Here is a 20007-nt window from a genome sequence, read left to right as displayed (position 1 = left end):
TTGAGAGAGAAAGAGGCAGATACTAAGGAAACACAAACGTAAGAAAAAATATTGTTAAACCAATAAGGGAAAAATCATGCAAAAAAAAAAAAAAACAGTAAAATTAATCTAAAAAACTGAGGGCAGAGGGCAGAGCTTGTTTCTGGGAAAGGGGCAAAGATGCGTCTTCCCGTAAAATTGACGGGAAATGATGGGGAAAGCTACAGACATACTTTAAGGTGAGAAAAGAGACTGAAGGTAATGCTTTTCAGAAGACTTTTATCTTCTTAGAAACATAGTAAATTATTTTGTCTGCTGCTTTGGAGGTGGGTTTACTATTTCCTGAAACAGTGTCAGTAGAAAAAGTTTCAATACCCACTGGGGAGAGCGCTATAAAAAAATAGATTTCTTTAATTATAATTATCACCAACAGTAGTCTATCAATAAAAAAATAAAGACAGCGGACTTTTCTTTCAAAATATTGCAAGAACATCCTCTAACGATCTTCTTTTAGGTCAGAGAATATTTGGTAGGCCAAGTAATTTCTATTACTAATTCTATGTAGACAGTTTTGTTTATTAAATATACATTAGAGGAAATGATTTTTCTCCCTTTAGAGTCTAGACTTAAGGCACTGTAGACTGATTCCTTTAAATATATGGAAACTAGCTATGTTTATTTTATGAGTTAGAAAGTCTCATAACTCTCAAGGCCCATCTCCAATTTGTATCTCCAAAGCTTTTTTTTTTTTTTTTTTTTTTACACAAACCAGATTAAACATATAATCTCTTTTCTGCAAACCATAGGCTATTTATCCAAACCAAACAAAGATATTTGAGCATGTTAATTTTAGTGTGGTTTAAAAATTCGTGGCTGGACTATGCACACGGGGCATGCTTTTGATACCATACTCTATTTTAACCCTTCTAGATCATTTGCTTTTTTCATACCTGCTTTTGAGGAGTATTCTTATTAGCAATCAGATTCAAAATCTATAGAAATGCCATGTTTCCCCTGGAGAACAAAAGTGAAGAATCTGGAGGTTATCTGTGGCCTGAAAGGACGTGCTGTTGGTGAAGGACCAGGGCTCAGATTTGATCTTGGATTTGATCTACAAAGCACAAAGTGAAGTTGTAGTGAATGGGGAAGTGTGCACATTCGATTCAGATCATTTTAATTGCATTATAGTTGTTTGTGTAGATAGTTTTTTGTTTGTTTGTTTCTAGAATATTCAATTAAGGACAAAAACTAGAATTAGCCTAAATGTTGGTCAAGTTACAAGAATGATTAAGTTGGGGGGATCCCTGGGTGGCTCAGCAGTTTCGCACCTGCCTTTGGCCCAGGGCGTGATCCTGGAGTCCCGGGATCAGGTCCCACGTCGGGCTCCCGGCATGGAGCCTGCTTCTCCCTCCTCCTGTGTCTCTGCCTCTCTCTCTCTCTCTCTCTCTCTCTCTCTCTCTCTCTCTATGTCTATCATAAATAAATAAAAATAAATCTTTAAAAAAATGATTAAGTTGGGCATCTCTGTGGCTCAGTTGGTTAAGCTTCCACCTCTTAATTTTGGCTCAGGTCATGACCTCAGGCTCATGGGATCCAGCCCTATTTCCGCCTCAGCGTTCAGTACGGTGTCTGCTTCTTTGTCTCTCTGTCCCTCCCTGACTCACTCCTGCTCTCTCTTTCTCAAATCAATAAATAAATCTTTAAAAATTAAATTAAATTAAAAATGGTTAAATATTTTAGAACAGCATATCCATACAACCACTAAAAACCTGGTAAGTCTATGTACAGCAATGGCAATAATCACAAAGTATTCAGTAGAAACAAACAAATGAACAATAACAACAAAAATTAAGATGCAGAACAGGACATAGAGTAAAATCTTATGTAACAGTTACCTCTGGGAATACAACTAAAGGGAGTCAAGAAACTTTCACTTATCGTATAGGTATTGTATTTATTATATGGATTTATATATTTATAATATAGATATCTACACTGAACGTTTACAGAGTACTTCATCAGATTTGTAATGAAACAAAACAAACTTTTACTAGGACATTTATTGAAGATGAGAATAGTCTTCTATTTTTATACATTGGTGATTTCCATATAAAAATAGTAAATATTTATTTTGTTGTAATTAATTTACTAGGGGCACCTGGGTGGTTCAGCCGGTTAAGTGTCTGCCTTCGGCTCAGGTCATGATCTCAGGATCCTGGGATCGAGCCCCACATCGGGCTCTTTATTCAGTGGCGAGTCTGCTTCTCCTTCTCCTTCTCCCTCTGTGATTTCTCTCTCTCTCAAATAAATATACAAAAATCTTCAAATAATTCATTGACTAAAGTATAATTCTCTCCCATTATTGTCATCTAGAGGTGTCCAGATATACAATGTATAATTCCATCCACTTTTGTTTTTTTTCTGTTAAAACCTCAAAATTTCTACTTAGAAGGATTTAATAGTAAACAGCCTGGTTAGAAAGTACCTAGGTCTTGAAACTCAAAAGTCTCATTGATGAGAAGCAACAGTAACATGTGATAACTGGGTAGAAATGCAAATATGTTTCACTTCAGTTCTACTGAATCAGAACCTTTATTTTAACAAGATTCCCATTAAGGATTAAGAAGCACTGCTCCAGAGGACTGATTTTTAGTCTATGATTTTATAACAAGCATCTTATTTTTATTCAGATCATATGTTTATGGAGAGCCTGAAAAGGTAGGGGCAGAGAAGATCGATAGAGATTAAAAGGGCTACTGTCTTTGATTTGTCCCCATATTACCTTTCTAGAGTTCATGGCTCCAATCTTTTCTTCTATTTGAAATCACTTTATAACATATAACAAACACAGAAGTTCACAAATCTGAGTATACAACTCGATCCCTAGCCTCATAGAAAACGGCATGATCATCTATGATTTTGACTCTCGAAGTGAAACTAGCTATTAAAACATATGCCATGCATAAAATATGCTCTCTGTAAAGCATTTATTTGTTCCTATTTAAGTGAAAAGTCAGAAAGTAAAAGTCAGGTTGAAATGAAATGTGTTCAGAGTGAAATAAGTGAGGTGGGGCTCCAACATGGGGGAAAAATCCACATACCAGAAGTGCTATGCTTTGAATGTATCAATATTTGGAATAAAGTAAAGAAAACAAGGACTCCTAGCAATAGGGATCCACACTGTCACCTCATTTAATCACTCTTTTTCTATTAATTTATGTCCCACGATATTTAAAAAATGTGTAATAATGTTGCCTGTCAACTGTGGCCAGTAAAAGCTTTTGGAATTTGTGAATGAATAAATGCAAGCCTCTTCTGAGTATGGAAACTTCCATTTCCTGTAATACTTCAGATTAGATGGACTGAAAACTCTTCTCCACAAAGCAAAGAGAAATGCTGGGCAAAATGTAATAATATATGTACTCGAAAATTCACAGCTGTACTAGCTGTGACAGCTGTACTAGCAAATATAAGTGAAATCCCAAGGATGCTAAAGCAAAGATGTCATTAAAAACCAGAGTGGTCTGCACAACAACTGACACCAGGGAGCCTTGGGGAAATTATTGCTATCAGTAACCTGGAGTCTTGGGGTCTGATGTGCAGAGGAGAGTAAGTGACAACCTGTGCAGAATGAAGGCTTGGAACTGATGTCTCACACAAAGTCAGGATGTGCCAAAGACGACATCCTCAGTGAAAGGGTCAACTTAAAAAATAAACACATCAGAGCAAGGAGGAAATTATGGACCTTATATCTGGAGACCGGGCATGCGTGGAAAAATGAGTCTCCCCTAAGAATTTATAATCATGGGCCAAAGATCACATTCTTAGAGTTCAATTTCAACCACCTATGTTTTTTAAGAGACCAGAAATTAGAATAAAGTGTTTGGAGGCTAATGATACCCCTAAAGTTTCTGGCCAAAGCAAATTGAAATCCTCTCTTCAGAAATAAATTTCTTAATACAGACTACACAAGATTCCTATGAGGAGAGCCTCAGATGACTTAAAAGTCAGCAGGCTAAAGAGCTGAAGCATCAGATAATACGACTATTATATATCGATGATAACATAAGTGTGTTTAAAACAAGGAGAGATATCAATTTAAAAGGAAAACAAGTTACAATGAAAAAAGAATAACTAGGTAAGAAAAACAACATCTAAAAATGAAAAGTATAATTATGGAAACATAAAAATTTCACCCAATGAATTTTTTAAAGATTTTATTTATTTATTCATGAGATACACAGAGAGAAGGAGAGAGAGGCAGAGACACAGGCAGAGGGAGAAGCAGGCTCCATGCAGGGAGCCCAATGCAGGACTTGATCCGGGGACTTCAGGATCATGTCCTGGGCCAAAGGCAAGCGCTAAACCACTGAGCCACCCAGCGATCCCCTCACCCGATGAATTTAATAATAGATTAGCCCCAGACAAGGAGAGAATAGTGCCCAGAAGAGATTATTCAGAATGTACATCCAAAAAATAGAACGAGATAAAGCATGAAACAGGGGCTAGAAGTCACAAGTCTAGTAAGTGTTACAGAGGATAAGAATAGAAATAATGAGGAAAAGACAATGCTCTCAGAAATAATGACTGAGAAATTTCAAGAATGGGTGGAAGATATATTTCCCTTACTCTAGATTCTCAACGACATTATAAATTAAAAAAAAGCCACACCCATCCATATGGTAATGTAATGATAGCATTTAAATTACAAAAAGATTTATTTTATTTTATTTATTTATTTATTCATTCATTTATTTATTTATTTATGAGACACACACACACACACAGAGAGAGAGAGAGAGAGAGAGGCAGAGACACAGGCAGAGGGAGAAGCAGGCTCCATGCAGGGAACCTGACATGGGACTTGATCCCAGGTCTCCAGGATCACACCCTGGGCTGAAGGTGGCACTACACTGGTGAGCCACCCTGGTTTCCCACAAAAAGATTTTTAAATGACGTCATATTATCAAAAAAGAACGATACTGAAACAGCAGGCTTTTTTCAATGGAACGGTGTCGTTAGAGAGTTAACAGAGCTGCAGCCTACAATTCTATACCCAGCTAAAATATCATTCAGGATTGAGGACGAAATAAACTCAAATAATCAAACTGTGAGTTTCCACTAGCAGCTTCCTGCTTTACTTCCTACTCACAAAGTAATGAAGAGTGCACATTTTTGGAAGAAGAAACATGAATTTAGAAGCTAATTTCAGGAAGCATAGTAAGGAAGACAATATGTTAACAATGATGATTATATAAAATAATAATAATATCTAATTATAGGGTTTAAATACCAGGTTTAACTAAATTACCAAACAGCTATAGCACAGAAGATGGAAGGCTGTAATCAGTGTTAAGCATTCTCAGCTGTTTGTATTATTCTACAGAAGAGTAAATATACTGATCATCTTTAAGCTGCTTAAACTTTAAACTTTTTCTAACGTTCCTTATTAAAATGTTAAGAGGAATCAGTTACAGAATAGAAGGGGAATGTACAAAGGTCAAATTAGAAGCTGGGGAAAATCACCATAAAGAAAACTCAAAGCATTATAAAATATAAAGAAAAAAATATAAAGAAAGAGAGGAGAAAAAAACTGCAAATAGAAAAGAAAAATTAGAAAATACTCCATCTGATAGGAAAATAATCCTTAATTCTGGAGACAGAAACTATCCAACGATACCAGTTAAAACAGAGAACCATGCCCAAGCACCCAGCCCTAGCCCCACGGACCTTCCCCAGGCGGAGTTAAGGGTACAAGGTGGAACCCTACCTAATGTTTAATCTGGGTCCTGTCAGTGTTGCTTGATTGCTAAACCACTGAGCCAACCAGGGATCCCCTCAATAATTTAAAAAAATTTTAATAATTTTTTTATTAAAAAATATTTGCTGACTCTCAATAATTAAAAAAAAAAACCTGCAGTTCATTAGAATATTATGGGGTAGCTTACATATAAGGAATGTGAGAATTAAAGTCCCTGCTATCAGGAAAGACAGAAACCAGGGTGAGAACAAATGGCCGTTTCCTTTAGAGCCAAACACCCAAAAGGAAGATTCTCCATCCTTGTTCTCTCAGGCTTCAAAGCACCAGCCTGACTGGCCCAGGGGGTGGATGATTTGATTAATGGGTGCACAAGAATACAAGCCATTGGGGTAAAGCAGGAGGGATGAGCAGCGCTTCTCAAAGGAAAATCAAGGTACCAGGAGAAAGGAAGGAGAAAGAAATCCTAAACTGGAAAAAAAACAATACAAAGGTAATTTGAGTCTTGATGCTGGATCTTTGTCCAGGTACAGCAGCAATTTTAATATGATATTTGACTCAAGGGGAATGCACATTTCTAGAATCGTTATTAATTTTTTTCTCTCTCTCCTTAAGCATTTAGACCAGTGATAACAAATCAAATGACTGCTAGCACCAGACAACTCAAGGAAACAAGTAAAGCACTGTTGGAATATGATGATAAATACGAATTGACTCTCAGTGTCAGGAATAAAATGCAGAATGGTGAAGGTAAAGAAAAACTGCAAATGCCCAGACCCAACGCAGAAAAAGCAGTGGTTACTCAGCTCGAGCTGATTGTTGGAGCCAGGTCTTTTTCAAGAAAAATCAAGAGTCAGGAATCCATGCAAAATAGCCCAATATTTCTCTTGATATCAGATTTCAACTGATATTGGCAACTGATAAAATGTTCTAAATACTGTGTATAGCAATACCAGACTGATCGATTAGACACAACTGCAGGAGCAATCCTGTCTCCCTGGCCTCTGTGGGTTGTGGTTTGTGGCTTGGTGGCTTGTGCCCCGCATTGTCTGTCCATGTTCATGGGAGAGAACTGTGAAACTGCATTTCTAATTCCCTCATCCTATCCTTTGGGCTGTTATCGGTGGTACGTTGTAGTGTGTACAAGCACACACACTAGACAGTACAAGTTAACACTGCTGTGTTTCCTTTAGATAGTTGATTATCTTCTAGAGAATTTAAATATAGGAAGTAATATCTATTATTTGTACCTTTATTTTTATATAACTCCCATATTTTTTTCTTGATAGACATTTTTAAGACAGATTCACAGCAATATTAAACAGAAAGTAGAGAATCCTAGTATATCCTGCCCGCACCCCCCTCCCCCATGCACACGTACACACACAGCCTTTCCTACAATCAGCGTCCCCCAGGACGGTGGTACATTTGTCACAAGTGATGAATCTCCTCTGACACATGGTTTTCACCCAAAGCCCGTAGTTCACATCAAGGCTCACTCTTGGTGGTACACGTGCTCTGGGTTTGGACAAATGCCTACAAACAGACAGCTACCATCACAGTTTCAGACCGAATAGTTTTACTCTCCTAAAAATTCACTGTGCTTCATCTAGTAACCTCCCTTTCCCCCCAGCCTTGGCAACCACTGACCCTTGGACTATCTCCATAGTTTCGTCTTTTCCAGAATGTCATATGCATGGTTGGAATCCTACAGTATGCAGTCTTTCCAGATTGGCTTCTTGCACTTAGTAACAGCATTTAATTGTCTACCTCTTTTTAGCATGGAATAGCATCCCATCATCCAAACGTACCACCGTTTATCCATTCACCTTCTGAAGGACACCTTGACTACACCCAAGTTTTGAGAATTGTGAATAAAATTGATATAAACACCCATGTTTAAGATGTAGTGTAGACATAAGTTTTTGGTTCCTTTGGGTAAATAGCAAGGAGCAGGATTGCTGAAAAATAGTATGGAGTTTTCCTCAAAAAATTAAAAATAGAACTACTATAGGATCTAGCAATCTTACTCTGGATATTTATCCAAAGAAAACAAAAATACTAGCTTGAACAGATACCCGCATTCCCGCGTTTTTTGCAGCATTGTTTACAATAGGCAAAATATGGAAGCAACCCAAGTGTCCATCCATAGATAAATGGATAAGTATGCCATATATATTCGCATATACCCAATACTCTAGGTAGGTGTGTTTATTCTAGGGCAATGACCATCTAAAATTTCATTTTAGATAAGCAGGTAACTGGGACTCTGACCTGAGGTAGAATTTTGGGAAGAGAAACAATGGCCCACCGTGGGCATGAGGAAAGGGAGACTAATTGGAAAGTCCAAGGCCAGAAAGGAAAGCAGGGGCGCTTGGGTGGCTGCAGGTGAAGCGTCTATTCTCAGCTCAGGCCATGACCTCAGGGTCCTGGGGTCCAGCAGTGTCAGGTTCCCTGCCCAGTCGGGAGTCTGCTCTTCCCTCCCTCTCTGCCCCTGCTCCCCCAGCTTCTGCTCACTCTCTCGCTCTCTCTCTCCAATAAATAAAATCTTTAAGAAGAAAAAAAAAGAAGAAAGCAAAGACAGAGTATGGCTTATCAAGTCTAAAGAAGGTGAGCAAAAGGCATCAGTTATTAAATAGTAAAAGTAAACAGGTTGGGATAAATATGCAGGGGGAAACTCCTCCAGAAGTGACAGAGAACAGGAATACTGTGGGGATTTCATTGTCTGGCCTTTGGTCAGGGAACAAGTTACCAATGAAAGTTCACCAAAATGCTTGAAAGTACATCGAACAATCAAGAATAATTTCACCAAATACACACCTGGTCCTCACTGAAAAGATGTTATTTGGATTTTTGTTGTTGTTTTCTACTAAATTTATAAATTTCTTAAAGGTAAATGGCGGGGGGGGGGGTGCGTACTTAGGACTCAAGATAATCCTTATTTAAATGCTTTCACTAGCAAACTGGTACTAATTATTACTTTATCTTTCTAGAGAAAAATATTCTTTAAACATATACCATATATAGATCGCTTTTAACACTGTCTCAGCTCTTTTTCTTTGACATTTTCATTTATTTTTTAAAGGTTTTATTTATTTATTCATGAGAGACACAGTGAGAGGCAGAGACACAGGCAGAGGGAGAAGCAGGCTCCCTGCGGGGAGCCCTGATGCGGGGCTTGATCCTAGGACCCCGGGGAGTCACGGCCTGGGCTGAAGGCCAATGCTCAACTTCTGAGCCCCCCCAGTGTCCCATATTTTTGTTTATTTTTACCTGAATATAGTTGACACTCAATGTTATATTAGTTTCAGGTGAATGAAATAGTGATTCAACTTCTTTATGCATTATACGATGCTCACCACCGATGTTTCAGCTCTTTTTAAAAATTCTTTGTTTCTTCTTAGAAATTGGCACTCCTTAGACCCATCTAATCCAGACATGGCATAACATCATTTTGAAGACTGGACGTGACGGTTGAGTTTTAATGAGCAAATGAAATTTCAAGAAAGAGAAAATAATTTCAACTCAATTTATCTGCCTTAAAAAAAAAAAACAAGTAAAAATGGAATCATACTTGAAATAAACAAAAGGTGTAACATTTACACAGAGAAATAGAAACCCTTCATGGAACTGCTGCATAAAAAAATATGAGAGTGAGGAGCAACTCCATTTCATACTGTGCAATTTAAATGTACTGGAAGTAATTAAAACGGATGTAATTGAAACTGTTTCTGCACCATGGTTCAGTGAGGTCATTTAAATGTTGCACTAGAAAGTTCTCAAATTATTCTTAAGCAAAACAGAGGCCTCAGACTGTGACCTGTCGATGCAGGTGAACTCAGGTGGTCTGAGGGAATGAGACATCGAGCCAGCAGCACCTGCCGCAGAGTGCCGGGGGGGACAGCACAGGGCTGCGAGAGCCCGGTGTTTGTGGGAAACGCCAGGTTCCTACTAGCAGCTCCCCCACAACAGGAACCGTAATATCACAGGTTGCCAAGCCCGGCTCGTTGATGCCAGGAATTTTGGGCAACTAGTTCCCCTGGAAGCAAAGTCTAAAAATATTGGAATGTCACTTCAAAAAGGGTTCTTTGGACTAAAGCAGACATTTTCAGTGGCTTCATAGCATCAGTGGCTACATACTCGGAAGGCTACAGCGGGAATTCCAACTGGGCTTAAGTTGTATTCACGCAAGATTGAGAAACGTCTAGGAAAGACTGGAGACGTTGGGCCACCTGGGCTCTGTTTGTAGTCCTCCAGGGTAGGAGTCACCCAGGAGAAAGGTGTCAAGATGAATAATGATGTTTTGCCTGTAATACAGGCAACTCTCTGGCCCCTGATGGACATTGGCTGCCTAGGGACAGAAAAGGATGCAAATGCCCTGTTGGGTTCCACTGGTACAAGTTGCCCCATAATGGCAGCTTTGGCGGTGACAGGAGTCCGTAGGGGGCAGTGTGCGGCGTGTTCACAGCTGGAGGGACGCACAGACTTGCACATCCAGAGCTCTTTGCTGTAGTCGTTGGAAGCCTAGGCCACCTCCCATAGACATTGCCTCCAGAAATGAAGAGTAGAGGAAGACCGTATCCTCTATCACTCGCTGTAACAGTCTTACTGCGGATCCTGCCCAAGGCAAGCCTTGTAGATTATAAAACGATTTAGAGCTAGGCTGAACAAGGATACGGGGCTCTTCACGCAATTTGAGGAGAGGAAAACAAACGAATTTTTTTCTGCACCTGTACTGCAACCTTCTGCTGAGTGGCCTGGGGAAACCATTTGCATCTGCAGGCGTTCGAAAGCACGGCAAGATCAGAGTCAGGAATCATTTGCAGACCACACTCCTGCGAGTGCGTTGGAAATGGAATTCGAATTTTTTAAAAAACATCCAATCAGCCTAAGAACCTATACCAGGTAATGGGAGTTACACATGTTGCCATGGGCCATTTTAAGCCAGCACCGCCCCAGAATCTTTGCAGTCCTGGGAACAGTAATCATCCCATGAACAGCACATCTAGAAACAGGGGAACTTGGTTTTATTGTCTCTGTTCTGTTCTTTTGTTCCACGCCAGCCCTGAGCATTTTGTCATTGTGCCTTTTATTAACTTAACACCATTTTGGTTACAGCATATTATCGTGGGACAGGTTTCAGTGCATATCTTTATTTGAGATCTCATTCCAACGTTCAGAACCTTTTAAATAAGTAACATATTTAAAATATTAGTCTTTAAAAAATAAAAATAAAAAATCCCTGATGCCTTTTACGAGGAAACGTTGCCTTGTATAGGGAAGTGTCCTTGAAAAATACCAAGGTCTTCAGGAGAAGCTTATCAATCTACTTTTTTGGGTTTTTTAAAAGATTTTTTTAGTTATTCGAGAGAGAGAGAGAGAGAGTGAGTAAGCGAGCAGGGGCTGGGGGCAGAGAATCTAGAGCAGACTCCCCACTGAGCGTGGAGCCCAATGCAAGGCTCAATCCCAGGACCCGGAGATCATGGCCTGAGCAGAAATCCGGAGTCAGCCGTTGACCACCCAGGAGAGCCCCCCAGGGGCTCCTATCCAGCGACTTCTTAAAAAGCATACAGAGGTCACGGAGAGGTTTCAGAAGTATCAAAGGGATGTTTAAAGAGTTGGAAAGCAATAGCTATGTAGAGAGGCTGAGAACACTGGGATTTCGTTTGGGGGAAAGACACAACTCTAAGGGGAATTATTCTTTTAAAATAAAAAGGGCTATTACAATCAGGTTGATGACCTGTTGTTTCTCATCTACATTTAGAGCAAGACACGGGAGAGGGGTTGGAGGGTGAGCACTGGGGAGTCAGGCCAGCTGTTAGAAAGGATTTGGGGTTAATGAGGGAGGGTAACCCTGCAACGTCACAGACATCGTCGAACACATTCCTGTGCATATTATTCGATGCAAACAATAAGCTGCAAAATTTTAAATTCAAAGAGTTGTCCAGAGGTTTCTCAAGATCCCTCTGTTGGTCTTCGAACAGGAGAACAAACATCAATATTTCTTCTTCATCATCATCCTTTTGTCTTCATAATACGGCATCATCACCAAGTGGTCATTAACTGGTTCTTCCTCAAGTCCTCACGTCTGTTTGTTTCATTGAATTTAACTTTGGCTTTACTTCCTAGGATCTCCGTGTGCCTGGTAGGTAGAGGAAGTAGGAGGTGAATAAGGTCAGGAATTTAAGACATCTTGTGTGGCAGGGTCCTTGCTGGCAATAAAATCTTATGCCATCAGTCGCACAGGTGAGGGGAGCTGCTCTGGTTACCTGGGAGGGAGGCAAGGCCAAGGGGCGCGGTGGGGGCAGACGCCTGTGAACTCCGCCCCCACTACCTGCCCTCAATACCTGCCCTTCTAACAGCCCCCAAGACACCCTGGACAGACCCATATGACGTTTTGAGCATAGTCTAAAAATCACTGACCCGGGTAAGAATGACACATTAACACCCTCGTGGTGTTTTATGGCTCATAAAATGATTTAAAGTATATTATCTGTGTCCTTCCTGCCTCAGCATTCAGGGTCTATTTCAGCAAATCATTTAAAAGCATCTGGTAATAACTTTTTAAAGGTGACTGACCATCAGTCTAGTTCTATTAGTTATAACGAGGAAAGAAAAAAGAGTTTAATGTAGAATGGCTTTCTTTCTTTCCAAACATTATGGTGGGGGGGGGGCATTTTTATTTCCATCACTTTAGACAACATGTGAGATGAAAAGAGCATATACTGATTAAAAGCACAAGAGAAAATTCTACCGTAATAGACGTTGATATTGGAGCAGGGACAACCTCTCCATTCAGGACACCATAGGCCCACAAGACTTCTCAGGGCGCGTGAAAAGCTTTCACGCTTTGTAAAATCAGAATTTAGAAAATGAACTAGGTCAAATAAAATGGCTTCATGTATAATATTAACATGCTTTTTTGGTCACCTCTTATTTCTCCCATCACTAGGGGAGGGATTCCTGACCTTGGATTTTGGCAACGGCCAAAAGGCCCCCCTGGTGGCTGTGCTCAGAGCACAGTGGAGGCCTCACAATCACACGAGGTCAGGTGTGTCCCCCCCACCCCACTGCAGGAGATTGTGATTGGCTAGTTTGAATAATTCCACAGGCTGGCCGGGACCTGGAAGCCATTGCTCAGGGCCACGCAAGGCCTGTGCTTGTCTCTCTGAGAAAGAAGACGGTTGGGCGGCCGGCTGGCTGTGGGAGCAGAGCATGGAGCAGAACTTAGGGTCTGCTCACGGCCCTCTGCGTTTCACAGGCTGTCAAGGAAGCCCGTGGTGGTGAGCTTCTGGGAGTCCTACACCACACATATTGGTCTGGATACCAATCCAGTCATAAAATATAAGATTTTTTTTTAATGGAGGAAGAGCCATAAAAGCAAAAGTATGCAGGGCTCATGTAAGTCCTAGGTGGTCCTACTTGAGAATGAGGCATATAGAACTAGCCTCCCTCCTGTCCGTCTCAGAAGGAAACCAGTCCCTTAGTTGGTTTCGATATCCTTCACGATCTGGCTCTATTCTTAAAGTCCGTGTTTAAAAATGATGAAGTCCAAACACCAAAAGTTAGTTCACGAGGACCGGCCGGTGAACTGTTGAGGGTCAGATTATCTGATCGATGTGATTTTTTTTCCTGACAAGGTATTATATCTAATCATATTCCTCAATCTCTCTGACCTATAAATTTCTTATATTTAAAGATTTATTTATTTATTTATTTATTTATTTATTTATTTATTTATTATTTAGAGAGAGCGAGGAGAGGAGCAGTGAAATAGAAAGCAGACTTTGCACTGAGCACAGAGCCTGATCCGGGGCTCCATCCCACCGCCCCAGAATCATAACCTGAGCTGAAATCAAGAGTTGGACACTTACCAACTGAGCCACCCAGGCGCCCCTGCAAGTCCCTTATATTTAAAGAAATGTTACAAAGATTAAATCAACAGAGAGGGGAAAACACCTCCCACGGTGTCCAGCAAACATTAGTTGGATATGAATCAATACTACCTACGATCAAGTCTGCCTAATTTTACGGTTTCTGAACATTCTTTAGAGATTTCACCTGGCATTACTAGGCACTGAAATTTTATCGAATGAATGGATGGGTAGGTAAATACATGAACTCACATACACTCAGGGAGTTCTTGTCTTTACTCACATGTTCCTTATCTAGAATGTTCTCTCCAGTCCGCGTAGCTAAGTTCTGCCCTTCTACAGGAAACCAACTTTCAGCTCAGTAAATGATGTTTTAACAGTCTAGTTCCCTTTGAAACCTTCTCTGAACTTCTAGAGGATTTATTCTTTTTAAGGCACTCATTTTGTCTCCTTATTTCTTAACAGATTCTGCTTATTTATTCATGAGAGACACACAGAGAGAGGCAGAGACACAGGCAGAGGGTGAAGCAGGTGCCCTGTGGGGAGTCCCATGTGGGACTCGATCCCTGGACCCCAGGGTCACACCTTGAGCCACAGGCAGACGCTCAACCACTGAGCCCCCCAGGCATCCCTAAGGCACTCATCTTAAGCTGAAACTACAATGCCTTCATTATTAACTCTTTAGATTATCCCCTATCTCCCTAAGCTGTAGAACTGTAAATATTAAGGGATAAAGATTACACCTGCTTGTTTCCTTAGACCTGGTTCCGTTTCCTGCTCGGAGTAGGAACTCAGCCAAAGACAAAGACCAGTCTCCTCCTCCTCATTCTTGCTTCTCCTGCTTGTTTTAGTTGATACCATTCTCATCCCTCCAGGCATTTAGACAAAATCCCAGAGTTTCCAAAGATAAATACAGGGTCTGGGTATCCTGGCGTGAGTACACTCCCTCTCTGTGGGAGGGCAGTTTTGCTGTCAGAGAGCAAGGATTCGAAGTGAAGGAGGAAGGTTCAGTGGCCTAGACCACTGGCTCCACTACCTCGTCCCCGTGACCCAGGCTTTCCCACCCACCTCCCTGTTCTTCAGACCTTTTCATCCTCCCATATTGTTCCCCCATCACTGACACTGTTCTGTCTTTGAAGCACCTCCCATACGTGCTCCGGGTCTGTGTTCTCACTAGTGTACGTCCTGCCTCCATCAACTCCCCCCTGAGTTATTGAAAAGCCTCTAAACAGGTCTTTCTGTCTCCAGCTTACATCTCTTTCAAGTTATCCTATCCCTTACGACCTGAATTATCTTCATAAAGATAATCTCTGGATCTAAATTTTCAATTGGTTATTCAATATCCGGTTATTTGCAGTATAAAGCCCACGTCCAAATCCTTCTGCCTAGACTTGCAAATCTCCTGCAGTATTTCAGTAACTATTTTTTCAGTTTTATCATGTATCATGTCACATCTTTTGAATGTTGTGCAAACTGGATTCACGACTCTGAAAATCAAACAGCATTCCCTGCTTCTCTGAGCTCCTTCGAGCTCTTTCTATTCAAAATGTCTGTCTGTGAACAGGCCCCATAAATTATATCCCCATCATCCTAAATCTATTTCATATCTCAAATCTATTAAGCTTTCTTGTATCCCCTTCCGGGAAGTCTTTACCTCCTATTCTCTATGCTTTCTAATTTCTATACATTTTGTCCACTCCTTCTTCCAACATTTTTCACAATTTATCATGGAGTAATATGTGTTTGTGTGCAAGTGTGTGTGGCATTTTCTGCTGGATGGTGAAACTCTGTTTGACAGAAATCAATGTCTGATTATCCTTCCTTCTCTAATAGTGCTCAGAACAATTCCTTGCCCAAAGTGGGAAGACATTGATGGCTATTGAATTCAGTTCTTCCTGAGCAGAAAGAGGAAAGCCTCTGGGGCCTTAGTGTCAGAAATAAAATATTCCAATTAGATATATTCACCTAAAATGGAACCGAAAGCCAGTAAATGTTCTATGCATTATTCCATTAATTATCTTAACATCCTCTTTCAAATCTGAGTGTAGACATTATCTACCCTCATATAAGAAATTTTGAGGTTATTAGAAGAAAAAGCAATAAGTAATAAACTTATCTTCTCTTATAACACCATTTTAAGTATTTTCTAAGATTAGATATTTCACAAATAAAGAGTTGCAGGGATATAGGAGTTTTTGAGATACCACGTTAGAGTTGAACCGGTCTCTTCGCCACAGAATTTCAATATATTTTTATTGAATTGTGAATATCAAACATAGAGAAACAGTACGTAGAATTCTCTATGCATATTGTTGCACAGAAACCTTTTCTCCCGGCGCATATCACATATTGATGGACTCTTTGGGAAACCAATCGTCATTAGTGTTAATCTATTTCAACATGAGTTTCGATCTATTGTAGAGACTACATCCTGGTTATAAGAGATAGAACACTTCATTACTAACATACTTAAATATATAAGCATATCAAAATACCTCTCTGAAAACTTAAGATCCAGTCAAAACAGTATTTACCATTGTGAGCCATGCTAAAAATCTCTTATAATATCAAACAAAGCTGTCTCTGTATGAGCCAAAGTCATTATATACTTTGAATAAAATAGCACACTACACTTTTTCAGTACAAACCAGGAACAAAACAATTTTCATAAATGTATGGGTTTTGATTTCATGGAACCTAGCATTTAGGGGCTGAGAAAGAGGTTAAATAAACTGAAACCACTTAATTTTTTAAGCATTTAATTTTTACCCAATAAAAAATCCCTTGCTTTACACAGACATCAACTCTATAAATATCTGTGTTGTAGAATTTCCATAATGTTTCCATTTACATAAATCAGCTGTATCCTAAAGTCAGTCACAGCATAAGCAGGAGGTTCTTGGGCAAAGATAAAAGATTAAAGAGGCAGTTTACTCATCACCATCCAAATACTTAATGACAAAAAGACTAAAATTGATTTGATCATAACTGATTTAAACATTGAACATTGTCTTACTATTGTTTTACTATAAACTGGTGGGTGCCATCATGAATGAATAACACCTCGTGCACACTGCGAGAAAGTTAGAGTACCCCAGAATACCTGAAAAAAGTCTGCTCATTGCAGGCACTTGAACAGTAGCCATGGTTATTATTTACTATTATCTCAATTCTCAAATTCTCAGTTCTCAAACCTCTAAAATTATGCATTTATTTGCTTTGTTGCTCAGGCATCATAAAGACAGCAAAATCATTAATTGAGACTAAAACCAGCTTATGGAATAAAAATGATATGTAATGAACACTTGATACTTTTTAGTGTATCTTCCAGGCCTATGAGCCATCATCAGTAGGACTCAGAGATGAGTCATGTTTTTCAGCTGATTCAACCATAATATATGTGATCTGAGCTGAGAGCCAGGCCTACTTTCTCCACTTGGTATGAGGACAAGAAACTGAAAGGTAGCCATCAAGTATCCACGTGTGACTAAGTACCGGGCAAGACCCGGATTGAGCTTCTGTGCGTGGCTGAGTTATAACATCTATTTTAGTAAATGAGGGGGGTCATATTATTTTAGGGAAAGCTGTTCTGCAGGAAAAAAAGAATAGCAAAGTGGAGGCAAAATAAATTCTCAATGAGAAATAGGAGAAAGAAAAAAGAGGGAGAGAGAGAGAATATTTCCTACAGTTCTGATGACGGACATCAAATTGCTCTTTCCAGATGTTTCTTCAGGCCCACTTATATTTCAGCTTTTGTGGTGTTTGGAGCCACTCACATATTCCCCCCCCCTTTTTTTTTAATTTCCATTTTGCTTAAACTAGTTCAGGTGAATTTCTGTTATTTGCCGTGACAACATTTTAAATAATGCATTCATAGAATTAACTTCAGCATAAATGTCATTATTGCAAGCTATTGCCAGGGCCATCTGGCCAAAGACCATCAGGAATGTACCCATGCTTGGATAAGCTGGATTTGATTGCATATTGCAGCCTGGGAAAATGCTCACCAGGGAGGCGTGGACCAGGAGAGTGTGTTAGAACCGACACTTCATAGGATTTGGACCAATGATTTAGAGGGCGGCTTTCAGGAAGTTTGATGTTGCTCTGGACTGACTGCTGTCAGGAAGGGTGAGTGATGCTGTAATTACATCTTATCTAGAACAAGAGAAGACTAGATGGAGGTTAAAGATGTATCCGGTAAGAGAAGCAGCAGTCACTCATCTTAGACTGTTCTGGTCAATCTTGTGATGTAGACAATGTGCATGTGTTTTGCATGTTTAGACATGATTACTGAGTGATCTTGTTTTCATTTTGATCCATTATGACCGTAGAGTGGCCTTGTTTTATACTGATATTCTATAAATTGTTTTATGTCCAACTGGAGAATACCATGCCCCAGCCGATGATGTCGGGTGCTGCTTTTCGCTTTCTTGTTATAAGAAAAATGTGATCTGACCTAATCATTGGTAGGGGGTTAAGTGACACGACATCCTCCTGAGGTCACCTGGTTCATCTTGTGTTGTCCTCCAGACTCTGTGTTTGAAGCTGACCTTCTCTACAGCCCATGCTTACCTTGTTTGGTCCCATCGGAACAAAAGTTGGCATTTTTCTGTTAAAGAATGTAACTCTAGTAACAAAAAGCATCAGTCTCCAAGTTGTGCTAAAGTTCAAACATCACATACAGTAACTTCAACTACTATATTTCTAAATATCTAAAGCTTGTTCCTCTTTGCACAGCTTTTTGCAATGTGAAAATAGTCAACATTTGCTCTAAGACACATCAGTCGTACTCGCCAGCTCAAACCTACTACCCATTCATTTCCCTCTCTTTGTCTCTCTGTTCAGTGCTGCATCTACTAGAACTTCATGGTGGGGAAAAAGAGGGAGCTTTGTATCCCCCAATTTTTGTTAGGAAAAAAGTGCTTTCCAATTTGAAAATTTCCAGGATTCAGAAATCATCAATGAAAGCTTCCTTAACAGAATGGCCGTAAGTATGATTCCATGATGTTCTCTGTACAGCTCTACCCAATATTACCCTTGCTGTAGTAGTTTAAGGCTTTCACGTTTAATTGCTTAATAAATTTTTATTCTGTTATTCTATTTTATTCTACGTTAATGAAGACGACTTAAGCACAATTTGAAAGTTTACAGAAAACTAAAGAGCAGGGATGACTTACCTGACACCTAAATAGGCATACTACTCACAGAACTGAAGGAGCACTATCACACAAAACATATTTCTGAAGATTCTAGCATTGGGGACAGGAATTCAGAAGTTGGGCTAACAATAAAACATTGTCTTCCACTTATAGTCGGATGACCAATCCATTACTTAACCTCTCTGTGCCACAGTTGCTTTATCGATAAAATGGGGCAAAGAAGGGCATTTGTCTCATGGGGGTACCGTGAAGGCCCAAAGAAAAAATGTACATAAGGAATTTACCAGAGCTTCTGGGGCAAATGGGTCCTGTAATATGCACACAAGATAAATACACACATGAAGATCACACACGCACGTGCAATATACACACACACATTTTCTCACATAAAACAAGCTGCTAATAGAATTTCATAACTTTTAATGAAAATGTTTTTTTTAATTTTTTTATTTATTTATGATAGCCACACACAGAGAGAGAGAGAGAGAGGCAGAGACACAGGCAGAGGGAGAAGCAGGCTCCACGCACCGGGAGCCCGACGTGGGACTTGATCCCTGGTCTCCAGGATCGTGCCCTGGGCCAAAGGCAGGCGCCAAACCGCTGCACCACCCAGCGATCCCTGAAAATGTTAATAAAAACAATAAAAAATGAGCTCATCCTATAGGACAAATATTCTTTAATAGTCACAAATTTCCTTCAACTTATGAACACAGATATTTTATCATCTATTCCTTTCCCAAATTCCTGGTCCCTGCTAGATTCTAGGAAAACAAACATAAAAGCACACATCTTTGATATTAGGCAGTCATTTTACACAAAACAGACATTTGTAGGCTTGGTATTTCTACATTTGTTTCCACCACTGCTTAAGCATCTGAAATTGCAAATTCTAAAGAAAAGTAATACCACGGCTTGCCTGGGGTCATTCGCAAAGTAGACGCATTTTTGACAAATTCCACATTTTCTGCTCTACTATGAGAACAGGTCTTTTGTGATTAAGAATGAATATATGTTTCTCTAGGTCCCAGGAACAGTGAAAAAGTAGACTTGTCTACAAATAAGGGCTGTAATCACTCAATCAGTGTTTTTTCTTCCAGAAAGTTGCTTCCACAGCATAGGGGGAAAAGTTACCAAAATAAATCATCCAGATAAAATATTGAAATACATTAAATCCTAAAAAAGAGCAATACCAGATATTGCACTTTCCAAAATATATTACTAGTTCTATATTTATATT

The sequence above is a fragment of the Vulpes lagopus genome, chromosome 12, assembly GCF_018345385.1.
Source record: "Vulpes lagopus strain Blue_001 chromosome 12, ASM1834538v1, whole genome shotgun sequence".
NCBI classification, from domain to species: Eukaryota; Metazoa; Chordata; class Mammalia; order Carnivora; family Canidae; genus Vulpes; species Vulpes lagopus.
This window is presented reverse-complemented; position numbering follows the sequence as displayed.